The sequence below is a fragment of the Solea senegalensis genome, linkage group LG4, assembly GCF_019176455.1.
Source record: "Solea senegalensis isolate Sse05_10M linkage group LG4, IFAPA_SoseM_1, whole genome shotgun sequence".
NCBI lineage: Eukaryota > Metazoa > Chordata > Actinopteri > Pleuronectiformes > Soleidae > Solea > Solea senegalensis.
The window spans coordinates 12,508,343-12,523,740 of record NC_058024.1 but is presented as its reverse complement, the minus strand read 5'-3'; the positions used below and the strand labels follow the sequence as shown (position 1 = coordinate 12,523,740).

The 15,398-nt window shown below is 38.9% G+C and overlaps 1 long non-coding RNA gene across 1 annotated transcript; it reads left to right on the top strand.

Annotated features, from left to right (window-relative positions):
- The first annotated feature begins 2,803 nt into the window (after nucleotides 1-2,803).
- On the top strand, nucleotides 2,804-15,060 carry LOC122767902. Its single transcript, XR_006360257.1, has 3 exons — nucleotides 2,804-2,858; nucleotides 14,811-14,901; nucleotides 14,999-15,060. It is a non-coding gene; the product is annotated as an uncharacterized LOC122767902 (long non-coding RNA).
- Nucleotides 15,061-15,398: the final 338 nt, after the last annotated feature.

The following is a 15,398-nucleotide window of genomic DNA, read 5'->3' as shown; positions in this document are numbered from 1 at the left end:
TTCACAAAGCTTCCATAATCTTCTCCTTTTTTTAACCCTTTCTTGTCTATCTCCCCTATCTCCAAACATGAATGACGGACTTGTCGCAGACTTCCATCCCCCTAAATTGAAAACTTCATTTTCTGCTCTGACATTTTTTCCGAAAGATAAATTTCCTATAGCCTGTATTTTCATGGGTTAGCGCTCAGCCATGCTTCTGTACTTGCAGGCTGTTAAATTAGTGCCATATAATTGACTGATTAAACGCTTATTGATTGCTGAGATCCGGATGATGGAGGCTGAGGATATGGATACTCATGCCCTTGCATTTTACACTGTCCTCTGTTCATGGGGGAATGTAATAAAAAAACTGGACCCTAAAAATAATAATACTGGCTGGTGCTACATATTCTGGACTGAGGGTTGAACTTTCATCATAATTGCCAAGTAATAACTTTTTCTGAGCAGACATTTTTATTTTAATAAATGCATATCAGATATGGAATGTATTACATTTTTACAGATTTCTGCCCATTTGATAACAAAACAGGGCAGTGCTGGGCAGCCTCACAGGGCTTTAAGAGAAAGGGATTGACATGCGGCAGCCTCAAGGTCAAAGTCTGCTACTGAAAGCCTCCAGTCACTGATAGACACGTCTTCCCTCCTGAGCCGTGCTGGAGCAAACACACCACAGAACATCTGTTCGCAAACAGCCCTGATGCAGCCACACTGACACTGAACGCGCACCTCACCACCCAATTCCCCGGTCGGGACCAGATGGCGGCCCGCGCAGCCGCTCCCTCCTCTCCTCGTCCAGGACAAATCATGAGAAAGAATGGCCTGCAGGTACCGCCCCAGGCACGCCTGTGCCACTCACCGCTGACCACCCTCTGGTGGCTTCCAATGTTCCCTCCTGTCAAAAGACAAATTGTCCAACAGACTGCTCTTTTATGAATTCACCCTGCGGTCCATTTCTCAAAAGAGGTTAAGGAAAATCCTTGGCCTGAGCTGCTCAACTTTGAGACAGAACTCTGTCCTCTGAAAAGTTACAAAGCCTGGAGACAGAGACAAGCGACGGGCCTATAGGCAGGTTTACCATAATGTCTGAGTTCAAGTGCTATGGACACTGCCTGTCCAGTGTATGAGAAGCCGCTGAACTTCTTGACTTCTGAAATATGTGCAGTGGTGCCATCATAAAACGACGAGGAAGGAAAGAGGGCATAGGAGAACCTATTCTTCACAAATCACCTAATAGTTTATAATGACCCAATTATTGGAAAGTAAAATAAAAGCTACCCCTGGCTTCTGTCAAATGTTTATTTAGTGTCAGTTTGGAGAAACGGAACTTAAAGTCTGAATAGAAATGGCTGAGGTTAACCGCTGACACGGCTTCATTTCCGTCTGCTATGCAAACACGCAAACACAGACGTACAGTATGTACACACAGACATACACATCAATCACCAGGCAAATAACCAAAATCATCCTGTCATCATTAAACCAATTGTTCTGTTGTGATACAGCAGCTGCTTTCTTTCACGTGATGGTGGGATGTTTTTCACTTTCAGAGAAGTCTGGACTATTTCAGCTCTGTAAAGAAATCTTTTTTTTTACAGGTGACCTGGTTAGGAATGTCACCACAGATCAGGGCTAAGAGTGATTAATCTCCTCTGACATCCTATTGGCACCTCTTACACACCATTTTATCTTGAGTCTGCATTGGACAGATGTTTGGGAAAAAAATATGTGTCTGATGATATATAAATATCTGACTTATGCATAACAGTAATACCATGGAGCCATTAAGTGTGATTCAGGGGTTTTACCTCCGTTTTGTGGTCATTACTCATCACAGCTACCACTAATATCACTGCCGAATGTTGTGAGCGAGATCAAATGGAAGAGATTTTCTTTGGCCATTGTGTCACTGGACAAATAAAGCTTTATGTAGCTCACAGCTGCTTGGATGTTTACATCCAGCATAATTACAACCACAGCCGTTATAATTACAGTATAAAAATGAGGCCAGGCAGGTTTAATAGGTCAAAACATATGTCACCACACGGAGACCTTGCCTATTAATACTTTGTCATCATGTCACATTAGCATTAGCATTTGTATTTACTGAACATGATTTCAACGAGACTCAGGGTGGACCACACAGGATTCAACAGCACTTTTCCAATTGGGGGAATTGGACACTGACAAGTGTGGGAACAGTGGAGTGAACGGAAATGTTGAAAAGATTATATTGTGCTGCAGCAAGTAAAATGGGCCATGTGACACAGCTTGCGATCCAAAACGTTTGCTCTTACTGAAAACATGACTGCCCGTTTGGACTCAGTGAAAAACTAATTTTAGTCTCAATATCTTATGAAAACCTACGCCACTTTATCTACCATTAGGCAGCCTGAAAGTGATGTTTGTGTTGCTCCCCTCACTAACATCCATAGCGAAAATCAGTGATTTTCTTTTTCAACGTAACACATAAGTGCTTGATCCACTGCTGCCCCCACAATCCCCCATAAATAGGTGAGCCTTTTGTTAAGAGGCTAAAATCAGTAATTCCTTGTGCCCCCACTGGCACCCATGTGCTCGTGTCTGAAGCTGTTTCTCTAAGTTGGGGTCACACACAGCGCAGTCATCTTTGACCTTGTGTCAGTGCCTCATCCTGGACGAACCCTTTAAACTAAAGGTGACAGAGGGAATAAGACTAACAAGAAAGTCTCTTCAGTGTCACAGGGTTAATTATGTAGAATTGAGCAGTGGGTGGCGGCATGAACCTTACACTTCAGGAAGAAGAAGAAGACATTTAAGCCCCTCCCCCTGTGCAAGACAATTGCTTCCTGCAAACAGCAGTTACTGACTAAAGAGCAAAGGTAAACCTGATTTGTGCACATGAATGTTAGAAGTGGACATTGTTTTTGCTGCTGTTTCATTGAGGTTAGAAGAAATTACACTGTTGACCTATGTGTGCTTTTATATGGTGCTGTCCAAAGAGTTGTTTTGAGTTGTGTTGTTAGCATGAAGCTACAACATGGTTGGAGATGTATTTCATTAAGGTGATTTTTCATGGAATTTAGTGGAGCTTATTCCCATTTTAATTGGGTACATTATGTCCACATGTGACAGAACTGGATTATACTGTTCTGACCTGAATCAGAAGTGGGTTGTCAGTGGTGCTGTGTTTTATGAAATTATGCTGATGACTAGATGAGAAAAGCAGCTAATGGGCTAATGTCTACACTGTGATTGGCAATCATAGAAGTTAACATTAGTTAGCTTTGTTTGCTGCCAAGTCACATGAAGTTGGCTAGACTGTCTTGTATCAGAGTTGCATTCACATCAGGCACATTTTTTGACCATTTCTCCTCCTTAAACTTTCTAAAACTCCAGAAACCTTCAAAAAAGTAACATCCTGGTGTTGTATATTGTAAAGCAGATACTTGATTGGCTTAGCCAAAGGCCCTCGACCTGCTGTACTCTAAATAAAGAAGTCAATTCACCTGAAATAACAACCACATATTTCTCCATTATGGTATTATGGATGTAATTTTGTTTGACACTTTTTTTAAAACAAATGCATTGTATTTAACTTGTGGTGCTCAAAGCATTGACACGGTGCATTTGACAAAAACCCTGCTTTGATATGTTCTCCCAGAAACAATGTCCATGTAATTTTGGATAATCCATAGATGTAAAAGTCAATAGTTTCTTTTTAAATGTCATCATTCAGTGCTGTAGTGTGTCAAGACATATAGTTCTGTTCTTGTATTTATTGGGGTGGCGACAGAATGTTTCACTTTGCCAGACAAAGGCATAATAATTTTTCTACATAAATTCCAGGGTTTTTTGTGTAAAAGATTCCTGTTGATACTCCAGATTTTTGTACACATGGAAAGGTGAGGTCCTGATTACGTTGTTTGGGTATTTTTAAACGTGACATAATTCCCAAAAACTGTGGGACACAGTTTTAAGTAAAAAAAAAAATCAGTCATCCTTCAATGCACATTAGTTGTTTTTATTGAGTACTTACACCTACAGAACAATGTGGTATTCACTCAAAATAAACAATATCCATGTTCATCTTAATGAAGACTTTGGCAACATCTGCTTTATAAAAAAACAAAACACACAATCAAGTGTTGCTCTCCATGATCACGTACATCTGTCTCAGCTCCGTTCAGTTCCGGAAACATTAGAACTAATATTTACACCAACTGAGAAGATTCATAAACATCAAATATCAAGTCAGGCATTATCAAAGCCTCACAAGTGCTCTTACTGAGAAAATATTGCTAAATACAGTCAGCCATTACATCGCCAGGATGACTAAGGCATTTTTAGACAGCTTCTATTGATATATGAACTGCACTGCCATTTCCTGAGCAACACTTCTTGCATGTTTACAGTAAAACTCAGGGCTCTCCAGACACCCACATAAGAGTGCACTTGACCGTGTGATGCACTCTCTGAGAAAGAGTTAAAAACATCTTGAGCAAAGCAGGCCCCTACGGCAAAAGATCTCCACCAAAATGTGTTTTTGATCGAGATTGAACTAATTAGAGCTGTGTTTTGTGGTAGAAGCAATGGAGGGGATGTATTTTTCAAAGCACTCACAAGTCTGATGGTGCAAAGAATCTCTACCTGACGAGGGCATTGCCACCACAGGTATGTGGTCTGACTGCCAGGAGCGCCCCCAGCCAAACAGCAATTTAGCACTCAACTGCAAGTGTTTACACTGCACTTTGGCACTGCGGCTTTTTCTTTTGATATGACTTGCTGTCTTTTAATATTCACTGTGTATTTACATTAAGAGTGTGAATTTGAAAACTCGCAAATGGAAGAGTAAGCCTTTGAGGTTTTAGTTTTAGCCCTCTGGGGCCACAGTGTGAGCTTGTACCAACAGAGCTATGGCAGAAACCCACTCACAGAGCACAGCCAGTTGGATCTGCAGGGAGAGTAGGGATGAAGGGACAGGATAGGTTGGAGGGGAGAGGGTGAGGCGAGCACTTCTCTGCCTTCAATCCCACATGATCTCACTGTCTTGGAGAGTATATCAGGCAAAGCAGTGTGATCATTAAATGCCCATCCTGCAAATCTTTTTAATTATTCTCCTTCCTCCCTAGCTTTTTAATGAGAGGGGTATTCACAGATAATGCAAGTAATTGGACAATGGGATTCGCTCATTCAATTATTGACCACTGAATCTGCTCAAGGGTTGATGGGTAATTTTCATTCTCCGCTCTGGCTCTGAGGCTCAGTGGTAAGCATCCTGGTTTAAAAAAACAAAACAAAGAATACTTCTCCTGGTGGTATATCATTTAAATACATTCTTGGGCTCCATCCAAGGAAATATTATATTATATTATATATATTATTAGTTTGAACCATGAAAGGTTTAGATTTAAATGCTGTATGGCAGGCTTATAAAATCTTGCTAAGTAACTTGTGGTATGTTTTCGGTTGGAATTCTGTATGTTAAGTGATCGGCTTTTGTTTGAGCTATTGAAATCAGAGAAGCACCAGTCAGTTTAATGGTCTGCTCCGAATCTGACACAGTTCAGATGCATTCATAGAGTTCAGTGTTCATCATAAAAGGCAGTGGTAGGAAGAGTTTGGCAGTCTTTAAAAAAAGGGGGGTGGGTCGTTCTTGCCGAGATGTTAACGTAAAGACACAATGCAGGCTAAAATAGGAACCTATTGCACAAGAGGTAGTTAGCTTAGCAGTGTGGCTCCAAAACAAAATTCACCAAGTAGTAACTAAAAACCTAAATGTTATTTGTTTTAACAATATGAGAAAATCATATTTCATATGATTTTATGTATATGTATATATATATGTGTATATATATATATACATACATACATATCTCATTTGGGACTCCTTGATGTCTCTGCTACGTAGTGAAATACAGGATATTATTTTGTGACATGAGATGTTTCAATTCTGAAAAACTGCTATAACCAGCAAAAAGATCACCTTTTATCACCTCATCGTTATTGATTCATGGAGGAAAATAAGAGTAACTCGCAGCAAATGTTTGTGTAGTTAAGTATTCTAAGCTACGATAACCAGCTGCTAATTCTGGCTTCATTTTTAGTGGCCAGTCATTAACCAGATGTCAAACTATTTCTTTAGATTAAAATTACACCGTTTTTTTCTTATTTTCTGGGTGTTCAGAGGATCTAAATCTGACTTCAACACCACACAAGCAGTTTAGATGTCATGTAGGCCTTCAGACGGTTATTTTGGTTTAAAATAGCTAATTTGGGATTGTGAGTAGCTGAGTAAACACTGTTTCCCCATATAAAAAAAAAAGGAAAAGTGACTGTCCCCCCCCCATCTGAACCCCCCACTTCATGCTCAATTGAAAAAAGCCAGTCTCTGGATAAAGCATTTCAAACCTGAAGGCAAAATCTACAAACCACAGTGAAAACCTCCAGAGAGAGTGAGAATTCCCCCACTGATCATCCAATTTGGCTGATAGCAGTATGTGTAGAGGAGAAAAAAAGAGAAAACAAGGAGATGGAGAGTAAAAAAAAAAATCTCTCTGGAATCTTCCATCACCCTGCTTCTTTGTGGCGGCCCACATTGATCCAGCACATTAATCATGTGCAGACAAACAGCGTGTTGTGTCTGTTGGTAATTGTGACTCTCAACCATACTTAGCCCACAGCTACTCTCAACATGAGCTGATAAACCACTCTATTACAACAGCACAATGTAGGACACGTTCTGTCAGTCGAAGCTTCAGAGCAAGGAGCTTCCTGTAGCAATATCACAAAAGGCAGTTTATCTGTGTGCAGTAAATGGAATTACATACTGTATATTCTACCAAGGAGAGGCAAAGATATTTTCTCAGTGGCACTGCTCTATTAGAAGAAACATATTTTTACACTGGGAAGAACTGGCTTGCCGTTGCCAGCTTTCCAGCACAGCGTTTGTGTTAACAGCCCCCCCTCCATCACTTGTGAAATTCACACCTCCAGCTAGAGTCATTATCATAATTGTTACCAAATACTGTAACTCCCAAGTTTTAATTGCAATACCATTAATTTCCAATCTGAATAATCCCCCTGCATAGACAATTTAATTTCCAAATTGACACACCAACTCAAATGATTTCATATAAACACACTGATAAAAAAAATAATAATATCTCAAGGGCGAGAAGGGACGGAAAATTATTTCAATATGGTTTCAAGGCAGACAGACTGTATCAAGAACTAGTCACCGTTACTCCTCCAAGGCTTTAAAACAAATATGCCCTTCGACTGATGTGTTATCATTGTCTCGGAAAAGCAAATAAACTATGCTTTGGCTCATTTCTTTTTAAGATAAAAGACCAGTCGTTTGGGCATAGTGGTCCGGGCCAACAAAATGAAATTATAAACCATTCATTGAATCACGCACACAAGTGGTAACTTTTCTAATAAAAGATCCTCAAAGTTTAATTAATAGCAGTCGTTAGCGCTCGTTTAGAACTTATCGATTTAAACATAGCAATATGTTAAAATAATGTATCCTGTTCCCGTAACGACATCACCCTCCCTCAGCAGGGCCTCTGCTCTCACCACATTGTAATCAACAGATTGTTAGACATGCATTTTCTGAGCCACTGTCAAAGCCTGATGTATGGGGTTGAAGAGAGCATTCGTAATCCATCCATTGCTGAAATTTATTATCTTATTTTAATTGTATACACAAACATTGAGGTGATTTAGGTGACATGGTGGAAAGATGAAATCCGTTTATATTAAAAGGGTTGCTCACCCCTGGAGCCCACTGCCAGCAACACCTTTCAAAGACTGCTTTTAACAACATGGTTATTGTTTTATTGATCAGGGTTTTATTACATATTTGACACACATGTTATGTGTTAATCGAACTGCATATAATTTTTTGACATATATTTTACGAGATTATGACTGCAATTAATTTAATAACTATTATTTTTTCGATGATTTCAGTCTTAACGAGGTTTGTGGGAGAGTGCTCCATTTGTCTTGGCGGTGTTGTCACTCATGCACTCTCTGGCACGGTGGCGCAGTGCATGACCCCAATGGAAGGCGCGGAAATGGCCAATTGGAGCTAGCGTTTGCACTCCCCGGCTCATCCCAGAGCCACCTCCTTTTGTTCTAGGAAGTGATATCACTATTAAGGAAGCCATTCATAGCCATATAATTCCTCCTTTCTACACTTAAACACTCCAAGCTTATGAGAAAATTATACAACTGAGGCTTTGCTCAAAAGTACCTTGAGGATGTGTCATTTTTCAGGCAGTGTACATTTAACCTGGGAGGGGGGGAAATAACCTTTTTGCTCAATATGAAGAAGGATTAATATCTTTTCTTAAAACACAAATTATGCAACATTGGCTTTGCACACAGTAAATCAAGAAAACTTGGACGTCTGCTGATGATACGTGGGCAGTTATGGCGGGACAGGAGGACAGGAACATAACAATGTGTCAAACTGAAATAAAGCTTGTACATCTATAAAGGCAGACACAAAATGGGGCCACTGTTGGTCAATAGCCTCCATCTGTGTCTCCTCTCATCTCTAAAAAGTGCACAGCTGCTGAACACGGCACAATTTATCCATCAGAAGAATTATTAATTAATAGTTCATCTCATCCCGTGTAATTGAGGACAGATCTGGAACACCATTAGCAGGGATAATAAAGAGAGCGATACCTCCCGCCCACCTGAGCGCACAGGGAAAAGCCTCCTCTGCTCCGGTTCTTTGTGGCCTTGTCAGCAAATGTATTCTTTTGCAGTGAGCAGTAGTTAACAACTTATAGGTTTGTCAAACCAATTTCATTCTTTTTTAAATCTTCATAGCAATTATCTTTTTGCATAATCAGTTTCAAGACCTTGGGGGTCTACTGGGTCTTGTAACGTCTTTAAAAATAATTGTTCAGACAGTAATTTGAAGTTTTGTGGAAATTGCTTAATAATCAGATCCCAAAGTCAATATTTGGCTGAAGAACTAAGTTGTAGATGGAAAAGACTTCATGGGGCTCTGACAGGAAAGACGACCAGCTAAAAATAAAATGATAAGTTGGAGCCAACTTCAATTTAAAGGCATGCATGTGTGCACTGATAATCAAACCTCTGTCTGCTTGCATGCTCGAGCTGTGTGCGAGTCTTCAGCTGTACAGGTTCACATCAAGATAAAGTACACGCATTTGAAGTCGCAGTAAATTTCCACTGTGTTTTGCCATCAAAAGAAATGAAATCACAAAGATTGTTAGTCGGAATAAAGCTATGTTATCATGTTATGACCTAACATGAAATATATCCAACTTAAATTGAGGGGGCGTGGATTTTATGTTTGTCCGAATTACCCTTGTTATGTGAGGTATTTGAGCCTGTCGCGATGACAGTAATGAGAAAGATAAAATGAGAGAGCTGGCATATCAATGACTCGCCAGACAGAAGTCCCTGTCTGATGTACTGCTCGCTGGGACAAAAGATCTGTGATCCCAAACAACAAGGACAAATGGAAGAAAACACGTATAGGTCTAACACACAGGCTCCCCTTGACTCCTAAAGTATGTATGAATGACCCTTATTATTACCCTGACATGGTAAGGAGCTTTGCTTTATGAACACTACTTAAGGAGCATCTCATAATGTGCACTGACTAAACCCAATCATAATCCGTCTCTCCCAATAACAACAAGACAACGCGTTAAAGAGAACGTCTGATGTCATATTATCATTACGGTTATAGCAAAAGTGCAGGCGACTCTTAGCTCCACCTAATTAGTCTTTTTAAACAGCTTATTGGTGAGAAAAGCATCAGTGATCAATTCAAGCATTTAGCCTGTGAAGCATTGGTTGATTCAGTGCCAACACTGATTATCCGAAGGAGCAAAATGGTCTGTAATAATGGTTATTTCTCATGATGCTTCTGTGAAGCTGCAGACCCTGCTCATTTCATATTTTGTTGAATGTCGCATGTCATTCCAATCTAAATGTAAAGCTTAGAAATACTATAAATCAGAAAGGTATGTATTAAAGTGTTGACATGAGTGTGGGTGTTTCAGATTTATTTTTAAGGCCCGTTCACAGCAGTTTACAGCAGCAAATAAAACTAAACATTATAGAAAAATGCTTCCAAGTCAGCTATTGGCAAAAATAATACAAAACTTATGTTGCTTGTTCTCCTAGATGTGTTCATAAGGATCAGAGTCAGCATATAAAAGCACATGTCCCAAATCCCTGTGATGGAAATTCACCATAATCAATGTATTGTATTTATTGTGATGTGGGATAAAATCATACATTCGCATAGTTTAATGGATTTCCAAAGAAATGTCTATATTTATATTGTATGTAGCCAATGTAGAAAGATATTATGAATCCTATCAGCAATAGTAAAAGGAAAATGTGAAAATGATACCCAGTCCTATTTTAAGAATATTACTTTAAAAACATATTCTTAAAAATGTTTAAGAATATTATCGTGAATCGTAACAAAGCTCATGAATGAAAACACCTCTTTAAAGGTTTACTATTGTTTGAGCATCTGTATCCAGTGTGACACAATAAGACCTCAGACATTAATGAACCTTTCAGCTATGCAAATTAAATACAGAGTATTGACTGACTAAAATGAAATAGATTGCCTGAAACCAGTATAGAGGCTCCAAAATCAGAGCAATACGCCTCAATGTTAATAGAAAAAAAATCTATTTAGCCTTTTAGTGGGTTGAATAACTTCAAGGCTTTTTACGAACACCCCATGGATCATCATGATGTCCCAGGTGGGACTGTTGCCGTAGGAAACACTCACTTCCTCCATGGTGGAAAGAATCCCCAGTTGGTAAAAGTCATATACTGTTTGACGCCAAAGAATCCAATTTACCCCATCCCCATACTTCTTTGATTTCCTTTGCTTTGTAAGGTCATTTATCTACAATCTTAATTTGGAAACTGTGATTTCTTCCCTCCATGACAAGCAGCAGTAGTTTCTTTCCCCCCACCCTTGTCAGCTGTCATAAAGGTAGGTAGGTGTCCTCAAAGATGTAGAAAACCCTGACTTCATCAGACATGTTCAATTAGAGCAAAATGATCTCCTAAATGAATTATTGTGCTCTTAATGGGTTGAGCAGAAACGCTCCCCAGAGCACACGAGGTGAGCTCTGCTCCAAGGTACAGCGCTGTAAGTGGATCAGAACATGTTGCTGCACAGGAAGCTCTGTGGTAGTTAATGATAATGATAATAATAAGAAGAATAATAACAGCACAAATGCATACTCTTTGAGAGATCTTTACTCGTAGTAGAGCAGTCAGTCTCTCAAACATGGATACTTCAGTTTCATATTTCATCCTTTTTTCAAGTTTGACTCAGTTTCTCAGATGTCATCTTTCAGGATTATCGTCTAATCTAGCAGTGTCAAAAGCACAGAACTGACACGCCAGAGGGTCCAATCTGGCCCGCAGGATATTATGATGAGAATCTAATGTGAAATACTATATTCTTTACTTCCAGATACCAATATCTGATATATAATATTTTGTGCGTTTGTAGATCCACTGTGATCTGTAAAAAGCAATGCATGTGCGTAAATGGTAAACTTTATAATATTGTTTAAACTGCACTTATTTTTCTCCAGAAATGTCAGATTGTTCATAATGTTTTGTAAAAAGATACTTTATTAAATGTAAAACAAAGGGAAACATTTGGATTTCTTGTTGTTTTATAGGTTGTGCACCCCTGATCTAATCTTTTGAGGAAATAACTTTTGAAGAAAGGTGTTGCCGACTCAACTGTGCTTAAATTTAACCGTTAAGTTGATGTGAAGACAGACAGGTGACATATATTTGATGTCTGACTCTAAAACACTAACAAAGTTTTCAATTAACTATAAAATTCATGTAATTAATTTACATAATTAGATAATGCTGTTGGGCCAATGGGGAAAAAAACAACCCATTTTTTAATAACCTGTATCTGCTTCATGTTTTTTTAATGAAGCATTAATAAGCAGTGGATGAATGAAACATATTGACTTTCTGATCAGTTTTAATATTAATGCGAGCGCATTCGACCTTGTAAAACAGTGTTATCAATTAAGAATCTCCATTTTGATTGTGATTACCATACAATCATTTGCGCAAACCAAATACTCATATTTTTGTTGCATCATCCGTCACATTTTGACATTGTACTTTTTTTTTTTTGAAGAAAATGACATCTGCCTATTAAATTAAACTTCACCCACCAGGGTTAACTATTTGTAAAAGAATAGATTGAATATGACATCAAGTGCTGTTTTCCTTTGTCTTAGCCGGCCTCAAGGTGACATGGGAGTCTGCTCTCATCACCAGAGCCAAGTATGACACTTATTCTCTATGGAACTCATTAAGGGACAAAAGAGGACCTCTGCACCGGCAGCATGTTCAACAAACTCAGGCGCTATATTAAAACTAAGAAAAGAAGAAAAAAAAAGACAAGGGGAAAAAAATTGCAACTTCCACTCAGTTCAGTGAAGCACCTGCCAGGGCCACACATGGCGTAAATGTTAAGTTGTCCTTCCAAGGTGATATTTTTCAGTAAGTCTCTTGTGGTTAAATTATGCCTGCGTTCATGAGAGTTTCTGTAAATACAACCAGCCGGCTAATGAGAATTTCACAAAAGTCATTTCTGATAATTAAATAATTAAATATCATAATTGCATATCTTTCTGTCATGAAACAAAAAAATATCTTTTCATAATTCATCTTTAAAGTGGCAACAAGATAGATCATACTAAAGTGATTGTACTGTGCACCAATATCTTTATCTGGACTACAATGCAGATTAAAGTGTAGAGTGTAAAGTGTAGTCATCACTGGCTGCGCTGTATGTCTGTTAGTTCATGTCACTGTTTGACAGCCTTGTAATCCGCTCACCTTCCTGCACCAAACGAAGGATTTTTACCTCTGAAATCACAAGATGACACATCTGTAAAGCAACAGTCGATCAGCCACATCTGTCTGCTGTGATGGCAAATTAGTGATTAACGTACGCCGTGAAGTGCCAGTTTAAAAAGGAAGCGGATTCTCTTCAATGCATTTGTTTGCTTAGTTTCAGAAAATGCTGCTAATGATAATAGGAGCAACAATTTCTCTAATGAGACCAATGACGAGGCCAAAGTGAAACTGAAAGTATGTTAAATGTTGAGTTGTGCCCACTGAGAACCAATTAGGAAGTGAATGAGTGTGTTTTCAAGTGTCTCAGTTTCTTCCAATTCAGACTAAAATTGAGCCCTGGTTTTCAAAAGGAAGAGGGTCGTGTGGCTGGCGGACATATCCACAGCAGAAAAACAGAGTAGTGTAGATGTAGCCTAGCCCTAACCAGCTGTGTGAGTGAAAGGGTTAGACAAACATCAAGGCAAAAGAGTGGGAACACATCATCACTGAAGGCCCTTTGAAGATCACAAGAGCACAGTTTAATTTTCCCTTTTCTTTATCACATTGTGTCGTCATCATCACAACACAATGGAAAATGAAAGCAGGCATAAAGAAGAAAGCACCACAAACTCTCAGTGGAAGTATTTTCAGGAGTTGTATTTACAATACGCGCAGCATAGTGGGGGCTCAGTAGACAAATACTCTCACATCTTAATTTTTCAATTAGCATGGCTCTTGTTCTCTAAACATATGCAAACACAGCGGGGCATCCATTAAAATGCAACTCTAGTGTTGAGCCTAATTAGAGTAAATTGGTTGGCTTGTATTCGGAGAAATTTGAATGCAGCTCAGTATCCATGTTTCAACGTGCGTTTTAGCCCCAACAAACAAACTGGCACTCGCTCGCTGCCTCATGAATATGTTCAGCAGAAGCCTTGAAGGAGCGAATGAGTGTCGTGTGGGTGTGTATTTAATAAATATATTCATATGTGACCTATTACTGTACCTTTATGTTGAAATTTTAAAGTCATTGCAATGTCAGCATGCCCAAAGTACAAAAGATGTATACACCAGAGACTTGAATTGTGATACATGTAGTTTGTTTCTTGTTTGGCGATGAACTTATGCCATAACGGTAGATCGTTGTTTTCTTTTTTTTCATAGTTTTCTCCCAAAAGCCCAGCACACTTTGCTTAAATTTGTCCCTTATACACTGAAAAAACTGTGTAAAACCTTAATTGAAACTGAAAAGTAACAGTTTCTCTTGTATAGAAGTTTAGCAAATTAGAATGCAGAGGCTTGATAATAACAACATGCAACATGCGTTTTCATGTTTTTATTTCAACCATCAAGGCAGTAAGAAAGGTTTTTGTGAAACGGTGTTAATTTGTCTTTTTCAATAAAAGCATGTTATAGTGAAAATGATGTATTCAATTTCTTTCTACATAGGCTTCTCACTTTCTGCGTTTTTATTAGCAGTGAACTTAAATCAGAAAGACAAAAAAAGAATGTTCTATCAACATTGTGTTTTTTGTGCAGCCCAGACTATTATCCTCCAAAAATTCTAATGTATGCTGATCTCTCCCACAACATAATTCCCCATCATCTCTGTATTGTGTCTTAATTGCTCTGTAATCAATTTGTCTTAAAGGGAATTATATTTTAAAGTGGTGCTTCCAAATATTATATGATGCACTGCACTTAGCTTTTGGCCGCATTGTCTTTTTTATAGGGTGAGATAAGTCAAACCAATGTTTTTGACTTTGTCTCCGTGATGCTTTGACAGCAGCAGATCTCAAGTGTTATTGCCAACGTCATTGGAACATTGGCGAGGCTTACAGTACAGCACAGCAGGCAGCAGGCCAAATGGACCCTGTGCAGTGTAAAGGATAAAATGTCCTTGATGCTCTCTGCTTTTACAGGAGTAAATAGCTGCTTCCAGAGCCAGAATCCGAAGACTATGTCGCAGACGCGTCCTGAGAGCACACAAGAGTGAGAAGACAACGAGCTGTGGTAAGAATGCACATCGCGTTGTCCTCCAATGTGTGTTGCCTCATGTCTTTGGTTTGACGTAAACCGTACTAAAAACATTTTCTTTTTTGTGATGAAGTGGACCAGATGGCAGATGAAATGACACTCAGAGCTGAGGTTAAAGACAAAGGGAGAGTAAACATTGCCAAGGAGAGCTCTTGCTGGGTGAGAGGAGGTAAGTTCTGCAGAAGTACAAGCTGTATTTCATGTTTGTGTTGTGTTGGAATCATTTCCCAAAGTAATGGTATTTTGCAACCATGAGGCAAAGGGATTTTATCAGTTGCTTGCTTACATGCAGTTTTAAAATTGTGACAGCGTTTTCTGTTGGATTGTTCTGATGTGCTGCAAAATTCAGTGTGCATTCTGATTAAAACATGAAGTCAAATAATCATGAGATCTATCACTCTGAGTAACTTCAGTATCTAATGAGTGAGTGTGGCTCAGCATAACACTGCATTAAAACCTGAAAAATGCATAGT